The sequence below is a fragment of the Gekko japonicus genome, unplaced genomic scaffold, assembly GCF_001447785.1.
Source record: "Gekko japonicus isolate JY-2015 unplaced genomic scaffold, Gekko_japonicus_V1.1 scaffold100, whole genome shotgun sequence".
In the NCBI taxonomy this organism is placed as follows: Eukaryota; Metazoa; Chordata; class Lepidosauria; order Squamata; family Gekkonidae; genus Gekko; species Gekko japonicus.
In genome coordinates, this window is record NW_015167060.1 from 1,166,366 (window position 1) to 1,175,855 (window position 9,490).

At 44.1% G+C, this 9,490-nt stretch overlaps 1 protein-coding gene across 1 annotated transcript in view; it reads left to right on the plus strand.

Annotated features, from left to right (window-relative positions):
• Window positions 1–1,547: 1,547 nt before the first annotated feature.
• UIMC1 (ubiquitin interaction motif containing 1) overlaps window positions 1,548–9,490 on the plus strand; it is a 92,193-nt gene continuing 84,250 nt past the window's right edge. Inside the window, exon 1 of the mRNA XM_015412528.1 lies at window positions 1,548–1,704. The gene's annotated coding sequence lies outside the window, so the exon portion shown is untranslated. The remainder of the gene's footprint in view (window positions 1,705–9,490) is intronic.

Below are 9,490 nucleotides of genomic sequence, written 5' to 3' on the forward strand. Positions count from 1 at the left end.
ACCTTCATCATAACTAACATTTACTCCAGTATGAGCTTTCCCGAGACAGAAAACGCTTTACGCTTCCCCCTCCCCCCTCCGATTTACTATGCCAGGAATTCCTCGTGTAATTCCCATCTCCTGTACACTACAACAGCAGCTTTGCAAACCCTGTGTCCGTCCGACGCGGACCGAAGGGACCCAGTTTAGATTCCCATTCATGCATGGAACTCACCGGGCGACCTGGATCTGTCACTTCTTTCTGAACCTTTCTGAATCTCCACAGCAATGCTCTCTCTCTCTAAGTGGTGGACTCTTGTGAGAAAAATTCTACTTTGTGAGCTACTGGCATTAAAGTTGTGAGCGAGCGATTTGGCTACTGCATAAATTAGTTTGCTTTGGAGCCATCCTTCCTGAGCTAAGACAAAAAATGTGTGAGCTGGAGGCTAAAAATCTGTGAGTTAGCTCACACTAATTCAGCTTAGAGGGAACACTGCTCCAGAGGACAAAGTTTGAGTCCAGTGGTACCTTTAAGACTAACAAAAGTTTAATTCTAGGTATAATGAAAGCTTTAATTAAACTTTGTTGATCTCAAAGGTGTCACTGGACTCAAATTTTGTTCTGTTGATTCAGACCAGCACAGCTACCCAGGTGAATCTACTTCACAGGATTATTGTGAGGATAAAGTTGGAAAATCAGGATAAAAATGAGAGACCCAACATCTCATATCCATGGAGAGTTAGATGAGGTTGTACAAGACATTATTTATCCGTGTTATTTATAGTGTCCGTTTTCTCCCTGGGGCTCAAGGTGGATTACACAGTGAGTCGATGTAATCAAAAGGATAGGACACCACTTTGAACTTAGGAAAAGCAAATATATTTAACAGCTACAATTGCCAACCCCCCCAAAAATACCTAATTTTATAACAGAATTCTCAGGACACGTGTTTTAGAAAGGCTGCAGAGTAATAGATGCGCATTCAAGCCCCCACTCTGCCCGGCCCCGAAGCTTGCTTGGGTGACCTTGGGACCGCCACTCTGAGTAACCTACCTCACATGGTTGTTGTGAAGATCAATCAATCAATCAATCAGTTTATTACGGTCAAAGACCCATCAAACAGCATACAGAGTCAAAAACAGTCTCCAGATTGTCATAAGGCATTACAGAGAAAGAACTTCTCAAGGAGTATAAAATGGGGGCCACCATAGACACCAATCTGAGATTCTTGGAAGAAGGACAGGATATAAATGTTTGTAGTTTATACCGTTCTCCCCGTGCAATTGAACACTGCAGGGCGAAGGAGATGAAATCTAGCAGGAAAAATCAGCCCGACTTTTTACATTTGCAAAAGAACGGATCCAACACAGCCAAGTAGCCATGTAACTTATCCCACCATCCTTTTAACTAGGAGACAGTTCCCACACTCCCTAGTGATTTAGGGTGAAGCCGGGCTGCTTGCCTTCATCCAAGATGACGCTGAAGGCCTCACTGAAGGGTAATTTTAGGAAACTCGCTCACATGACCTCCGAGCGCGCGTTCTGTTTCCATTTTGTGGGAATCGAAGCCATTAGCGCCAACTTGATTGTGGGCACTGGCTCTACTCCGCCGTTGCCGAATCAGTGCGAGCCCGAGCAAAACGCTACGGAGACGTCGACGTTGCCGCCTGGTGGGGTCGGCTGGGAGGGGGCGGGGCACCGGCCCGGTGGGGAGTCTTTGGGGCCGGTGAGTAGCCTGTCCCTGCGCTCAGCTCCACCTATGGAGTTTATTCTTCCTCTGCTGGTGCTGCTTCTCTTGTGGGTTCTGGACCTGATAGCTTCCCCCCCCATCACGAGTCTTCAAGGGCGATCTTCACCTAGAGTGTACCCCGCCCCCGCTAGTCTTGGAGGTTTCCGCTCGGTAAATCTTGTGGGCGGGCCTGGTGTTTTGTTGAAGCCCTGGCCGTCCTCCCCTTTCCCCGTTTTGATTCCCGGCTCCTGTGCGTTAACCAAGGGGCGCTGTGCAAAACCCCCCAGCAGATGGGGCTTCTCAGGGCTGAATATTATCAGCTGCTCAATGCCCTTAATGGCACAACTCAAGGGGCGACTTTGAAAGTTGGCAACCACCACCAAGTAGGGTCCGATCTCCCACAAGCTGTTTGCTTTCTGCAAAGGTAAAGCCTTACTGAAGGGGTCCCTCCTGCCTATTTCTACCAAACCTTTTGCACGTGCACTGTCAAGCTCCGTTTATTTATTTATACCCCACTTTTCTGATTTTACAAAACCGTTGACCCCAGCTTCATTTTTTCCTCACAACAACCACCCCGTGAGGTCGCCCAGCAAGCTTTTATGCTAGAGTGGGAATTCAAAGCTGGTCTTCCGTGATCCTAGTATGACTCCTCTAATCACTATGCCATACCTGCTTTATGAGGAACGACTACCTTTTTTTCAAAGCTTAGATGCCTAAACTTAGGACTCAGATTTATTTAAAATTATTTCTATCCTTACCTTTACAAATAATCCTGCTTCCACCTCAGAAATATTATTAATAATATATTGTGTAAAAATACTCCCCCTGCCCATATACACAAGTGCTTTCAATTCAGATTTTCAAGGAGCATTTGCAACCTTCTGAAGCTTTTGCTTATGTGATGCTTTCTATTTTTTGTTGCACCAGAGTCACATTTCATCCCCCCCCCCCATTGACATGTTCAATATACAGTCCTGAAAGCTTTGTGGATATGTGTCAGGCAGCTATAGGCCAGTGCTTGTGAAATTACCAGTGATAAATAACACAGCTCTCCGATTGCCTATGTATATACTTTTTAAAAGCTACATTTTATCATCATCACCATTATGTAACAGATCTGTAGTGGTTAAATTCTTTCTGAATTGTAGAAATGTGTAGAAGTGCTAATCTTTTCCTATAAAGGATTATAGTGGTAAATACGAGTAGAGGTATCCTCTCTCCTTCCATTTCATTAGCACCTCCTTTTTAAATTTAAGATTCTAAAGGTTATGTATGCTTCCTGTACAGCAGGGTGGTGCACATACCACTTAACTGTGTGTAAGTACGTGTATGTGAAATAAGTCTTGTATATTTCACTCATCCAGTGTTGATAGTGCTGATGAATTTGACAAAGATGATGGGCTGCACAGAAAAAGGTACAAAGCAGTGTCCCTTGCAGAAGGCAGCTTTGTCTGCAGCAAGGCACACAACACCACGCTTGCCTTGATGCATCACCCATATAGGAGGTTCATTAAAAAAAAAATGGAATTGGAGCATATTTTCTAGGATTATGCAAGCCTGTAGAGTCTGGGTGTATTTTTCAAAAAATTGCCTTTAAACATGGATCATTTGCATTTGGCCGGGAACAAAAATAAGAGCTTAGATGTTTCATGCAAGATGAAGGGAAGTAACGGAAGGCTGTATATTTGTTTGAAAGGAGTAGAGAGATGTCTCTGGAAATTTGGAATGGCTGCTACATGGGACTTGGTGCTGTCTCTCTTACAGAATAGGTGTATTTTCTACATTTTGTTTCTTAAGAACTGTGACCTTCATACAAAAGAGTGGGATTGTTTGTCGGTCTGGGACAGTTTCCTCAATGTTTTCTGGCATGGCAGTCATTAGACTTTGTTGTAGACAGATCTAGAACAACAGGAAATATCTTGATAGCTGGGGAACTTGCACCATGTCAGATTAAAGAATGAGCTTCAAATTAGAGATTGTTTAGTTCCTGAACTACATCAGAATGTATCTGATATTAGCTGATACTGGGAAAGTAGTTGTATTAAGGTGGCACATTTGTATTGGGAATGGGATTCTTGTGCAAGGAATTTGATGTCAGAGCAAGATGACACTGGCATAGAGAGATACACATTGGATTGGGAGAATACAGTACACACTTTATGCCCTACTGTGTGGAGAGCCTTTCAGTAGCCTTTGGGTGGCATAAGTAACCTGAATTGACCCTTTGCCTATAGCAACAGAGAAGTTGCTTTTTCCTAAAGATTAACTTGATTACTGGGTCATGAGCTTTCAAAGGCAAGAGGCTGAGGCCAGAAATCTCTTTGTATAAGCAAGACTTCTTAAATCAAAACACATTTTCTTGGAAATATCCCTTTGATATCACCATCCTTACAGAAAAAAACAGCTTCCCTGATGCATAAGGCATCAATCTGGAGCTATGTATCTCTGAATTGTTACTCCCATTTTGCTGCCTTTTGCTTTTTGCGCCTCTGCATGCGACCACCATTAAAAGTATCACAGAAGTGCTGTAAATTGCAGGGACTCTGTTGGATTCTTTATTATTCGTAACTGTTAAACCACTGGATTTTATTGATTTAGGTCAACATTGTGATCTACCGTTCTTGTCCCTCATCTTGTCTTTGACAGTGCACTTGGAGTACTGTGTACAGTTTTGGTCACCATACCTGAAAAGGAATATTGTAGGTGCAGAAAAGAGTGACCAAATTAATCAGGGGGCGAAAGCAACTGCCTTCTACAAGCACTGGTTAAAACACTTAGGGCTGTTTAACCTAGAAAAAAAGGCTTGTAAGGAAAGATGTGATAGAGGTGTGGCGAGAGCGGACAGGGAGAGGTTTTTCTCCTGCTCTCATAATACTAGAACTCAGGGTCATCTACTGAAACTGGAGGGTGTGAGATTCAGGACAGACTACATGAAGTGCTTCTTCACATAGCACATAGTTAAGTTGTGGAACTTGCTGCCACAGGATGTGGTGATGGCTGGCAACTTGAAGGGACAAATTCATGGAGGATGGAACTATCAGTGGCTACTAGTCAGGATGGGTATCTTCTCCCTCCCTCCCTCCCTATCTGTTGCTGGGGAGCATGGGCAGGAGGAAAATGCTGCTGAAGTCATCCTGTTTGTGGGCTTTCTAGAGGCAGCTGGTCAGCCACTGTGCTGGACTTGATGGGTCTTTGGTCTGATCCAGCATGGCTCTTCTTATGTTCTTGTGTACTTATGATCTTAGTCGGCAAGACTCATGCAAAAATACTTCATATGACGGTGCAGTAGGCTGATATGGGACTGAACTGAGTCTCATTATCCTGAGCAATTAGTGGTGATCTAAAGTATGAGCGTGTATATTCTTTCTGAACATTTGGTAGTGCTGGTTATATATTGCATATGAGCTTGCCATCCAGATCCTTTCTAGGGTTTCCTGGGTCCCTTCAACCCAGTCCTTTGGAGTTGCTGTGGGTTTTTAAGTGTTTATTATTTATTTATTTCAATTTCTATCCCACCTTGCCTGACAAGCAGGCTCAAGGCGGCGTACAATAATAATTTACAATAAAACAGATAAAATTCAAAAATAAAATATAAAATGCAGATTAAATACAAGTGATACAGTGCAGATGGCGATCGTTGTAGTTGGTCCCGTATGACTATCCCAAAGAAAGTGCCAGTAATAGATGTTCAGTAGCTCGTTCAGTGGCGGCTCCTAATCGAAAGCCTGGTGGAAGAGCTCCATTTTACAGGCCCTGCAAGAGGTCCCACAGGGCCCTGATGTCCTTCGGGAGCTCATTCCACCAGTATGGAGCCGCCACTGAGAAGGCCCTAGATCTGGTAATAGCCAGTCTGGCATCCTTGGGGCCAGGGACAGTCAGGCGATGTTGAGTCCCCAACCTCAGTGCTCTCTGGGGAACGTGTGGGGAAAGGCAGGCCCCTGGCCATATAAGGCTTTAAAGGTCAAAACCAGCACCTTGAAGCGAATCCGGTATGCTATTGGCAGCAAAGTTTGCAAAGCAAGTTAAAACAGAAGGGAGCTCTATGTATTATGCTTGAGTGCTAATATGTGCAATGATGAGGATTTGGTTTTTATGGTGTTGATTGTCAGCGATGTATTTATCATTCCTGAGGTTGGGGTAGTGGCTGAGAAATCAACAGCCTGTGGCTTCAACCTCTCAGAAACTCATTTGGGGATGAGAGTCGTTCATTTTTTTGGCTTCATTTTTGAGCATTTTAAGCTGTCACAGCTTGGCAGGTCTAGTGGCTGCAGTGTCAAGATTGTGAATTATCCTGCTGGTAATTGTTTTCTGATTCATCAAAGTGATAGATGATGATGAGAAAAAATGGCAAATAATCATAAATGGGGAAATTTCAAGGATATCCCTGAAAAAAAACATGAGTTGTGAAATGAAGTGCGCATGGATTCACGTATTAATGGGTCACCTTGGCTGTCTCAAGCTTAGAAAGAGAGAGAGAGAGATGTTCATAGAATTCTGAGGTGAAACAGCAGATGAGTGAAAAATCAGCCTGTGAGGCCACTTGCTGAATTAGCTGCAAGTAATTAATTCTTTGACCTGTTCCATTTTACTGAAACCTAACACTGGTCTCAGTTACCAGTGGAGGCTGGGAGAGCGCCATGAAGGCAGCGTAACCATTTCAGTGCTTCCTGACTTGCTTAGTTAGGGCTCTGGATATATTCTGTTGGAGGGGCTGTTCAGGCTACATCAGGCTGTTGGCTTTCGGAGCTGTGCTGGGAGTTTTGTGGTTAAACCTCTGTATGCCCCTTAGAAAATGTGCAAGATAAGTGAGTCATCCTACCTCCAGTTAGTGCTTCTTAGCAATCCTTTATCTAATGTGATCTATCAGGCAGAAGATATATTGCACAGTCAGAGAGTGTTGAGTGCTGGTGCTATGGCTGGTGTTTTTTTCTTTCTTTTTGGCAGGCTCGCAAGCTCTCTTCCCTGATCTGTCTCACTGTATCTCAGAGGCATGCTAAAATACGCTATCTGATGGACTGAATCTGAAACGTCTTGAGTTGTCTTCTGTGTAGAACCTGCCGATTTCTCTAAAGGGCATAAGTGGTACTCGTCGGAACGTTTTGCTGCCTCTTCCCCAAGTGATGGAAACTTTAAGGCAACGTTGATTGTTTCTTTTCCAAGACAAGAACAGTGGACATATGGAGGGTGGAAACTGTCTCTTTACCAACATGCCATTTCAGAGAGAAGGATAGAAAAGTAGCAGGCACAATAAGCTTGGAGCACACACAGCTGCTTCCTCAGTCCTCTCTGCCCAGAGTGTCATGCAGATCTCTATCCTGTTCTCTCTATTAATGACTTGGTTGCTTATGGCTGCCAGGGTGGGATGGTTAAAAAAGAGTAGGCTGAGGCTGAATCCCACAAAGACGGAGGTTCTGTGGCAGGTGGGGGGGGCGTTGTCAGGGCTGGGGCATAGAGTTCCCACCCTTGACGGGGTGCCACTAACACCAGCACAATCCATCAAGAGTGTAGGCATGGCCCTGGCTGCCTCCTTAACTATGGAGGCCCAGGTCACAAATATTGCCAGGCTGGGGTTTTTCCATCTACACCAAGCATGGTAATTACGGTAGCCCCTTTCCTGTTGCACCCCGACCTAGGCACAATAGTCCATGCAGCTGTCACCTCCAGATTAGACTACTGTAACTTGCTCTATGCTGGCCTTCCCTTGAGACGGACCTGGAAACTCCAGCTCATCCAGAATACGATGGCGCGAGTCCTCACGGGAACGCCACGGACAGCACGTATACAACCTGTGCTGCACCTGCTGCACTGGCTCCCAGTAGAGTACTGGGTCAGATTCAAGATGCTGGTATTGACCTTTAAGGCTTTGAGTGGTCTGGGACCTGCGTATTTCCAGGACTGTCTCCTCTGGTATGTCCCTGGGAGAGCTTTATGCTCTGCTGAGAGCAATCTGCTGGTGATCCCCGGCCCCAAAGATATCCAGGGCTTTCTTGGCCCTGGCTCTGACCTGGTGGAATTCTCTGTCAACTTCCATCAGGGCCCTGTGGGACTTAATGCAATTCCACAGGGCCTGTAAAGCAGAGGTGTTCTGCCAGGCTTTGGTTGAGGACAACAGTTTTCCATCATAGCTGGCACCCTCCTCTTTTCTTCCATTGTGCCCGCATCAGCCTCCTCCTTAACCTGCCCACAAGACAGAAGAACAGTCCAGAGTAGGTTTTAGATTAAATTATCGATGCCATCTGGAGATTATCAAATTAGGAATAATTGATCTGCCAGTTTTAATTTGTATCTTTTGTATGTGTTTAACCTGTTGTAAATCACCCAGAGCCCTGTGTACTCAGGGATTGAGCAATTCAGAAATTCAGTTCTTCTTCTTCTTCTTCTTCTTCTTCATTATCATCATCATCGTATGGCAGTGTGTGTAGTATAGCCAGGTGATCCAAAGATTGTCTGGCAGCCAGAAGTTCTAGCTGTTTTAGTGTTATGCACCACTAGGCTTGACTTGTTTTTAAGGGAAGAGACGTGGTCGCCATTGCCTGCCTCTGCATCACTTCCCTGGTATTCCTTGGAGGTCACCCATCCAAATACTAACCGGAAGGAACACTGATAGAACTAGCATGGAAATTTCCGTCTGTGATTGGTATCATTATTGTCCAACTGAGGGCTCCTGTTCTCTTAAGCAACCTTCCCCAGACTCTTTTGCTACCCTTTGAATGTCCTCCAAGAACACTGCTGTCTTACCACATCCCTCTCCTTCCCCTTCCTCCTTCAGATATCTTCTCAAAAACCACCTTGTCTTATGAAACTCTTGCCATCAACTCCAATCTCCACAAGTATATAGGCCCTTGTCCCACGCCCCCCAGACATTTTGTTAGTATATAATAACCTCTGTGGCTACCTGATTATTATTATTTATCCAATGCTTTTACTTTGAGCATTGATTTGTCCATTTCTTCTTTGTTCTATTCTCCTCCTGTATGCTGCATGCTCTCTCCAGCTCTTTGGAGGGAATATTTTGCTGTATGTTGAATAACGGAAGAAACAGTCAAGGGTTACTGTCAAGTTTATTAGCCTCCTTCTCTGGGTTATACAGGAGTTGGGCATGAGTGTTTGTGTGGAAAAAGAGTAAACAAGTGTCTCTGGTGGTTTTTCTTCAAAAAGCAACTCAAGAGGCTTGCAGTGAGGAGAGAAGAACTTAATATAGTCCATTGCAATGATAAGTCCCTGCCTTCTCTTAACCTCTTGTGTTGCTATTTGAAGAAAGAATAACACAGTGCACTTCAAATGTTCAAAATGCTAAAGACAACTAATGTCAGCGGTCCTTACAAGAGTCCTGTAAACTAGGCCAGTATTATTACCCTTATATTGGGGGGTTTTTTTGCTCCCCAATGGGGAATTTTTATTGCATTTTTATTAAAACTACAAACTATAACAGAAATAAAGGAGGGGACTAAATTTAGGGGATAAAGAAAAGATACCCACTACTGACTAAAAACCCAAGAGAGGAGGTCTTCTAATCAGCTTGAATACACATCTAGTCTTAATCATATTAATCTCATTACAAACTGAGTCACATATTCTGTTAACTTTTCCCACATCTTAAATTTAACTGATATAAGGAAATACCCCAAAGCATCTCAATTCAAAATTTTTCAAAGGCACAATTCAGAGTCCTTCAGCCTTCACTTCTTCTTATCCAGTCTCTTCTGCAACTTATAAGGACTTTTAGGATCTACTGCCCCTTTCTCTGACAGAGAGTCCTCTCCGGAAGAACCCGAGTCCAGCT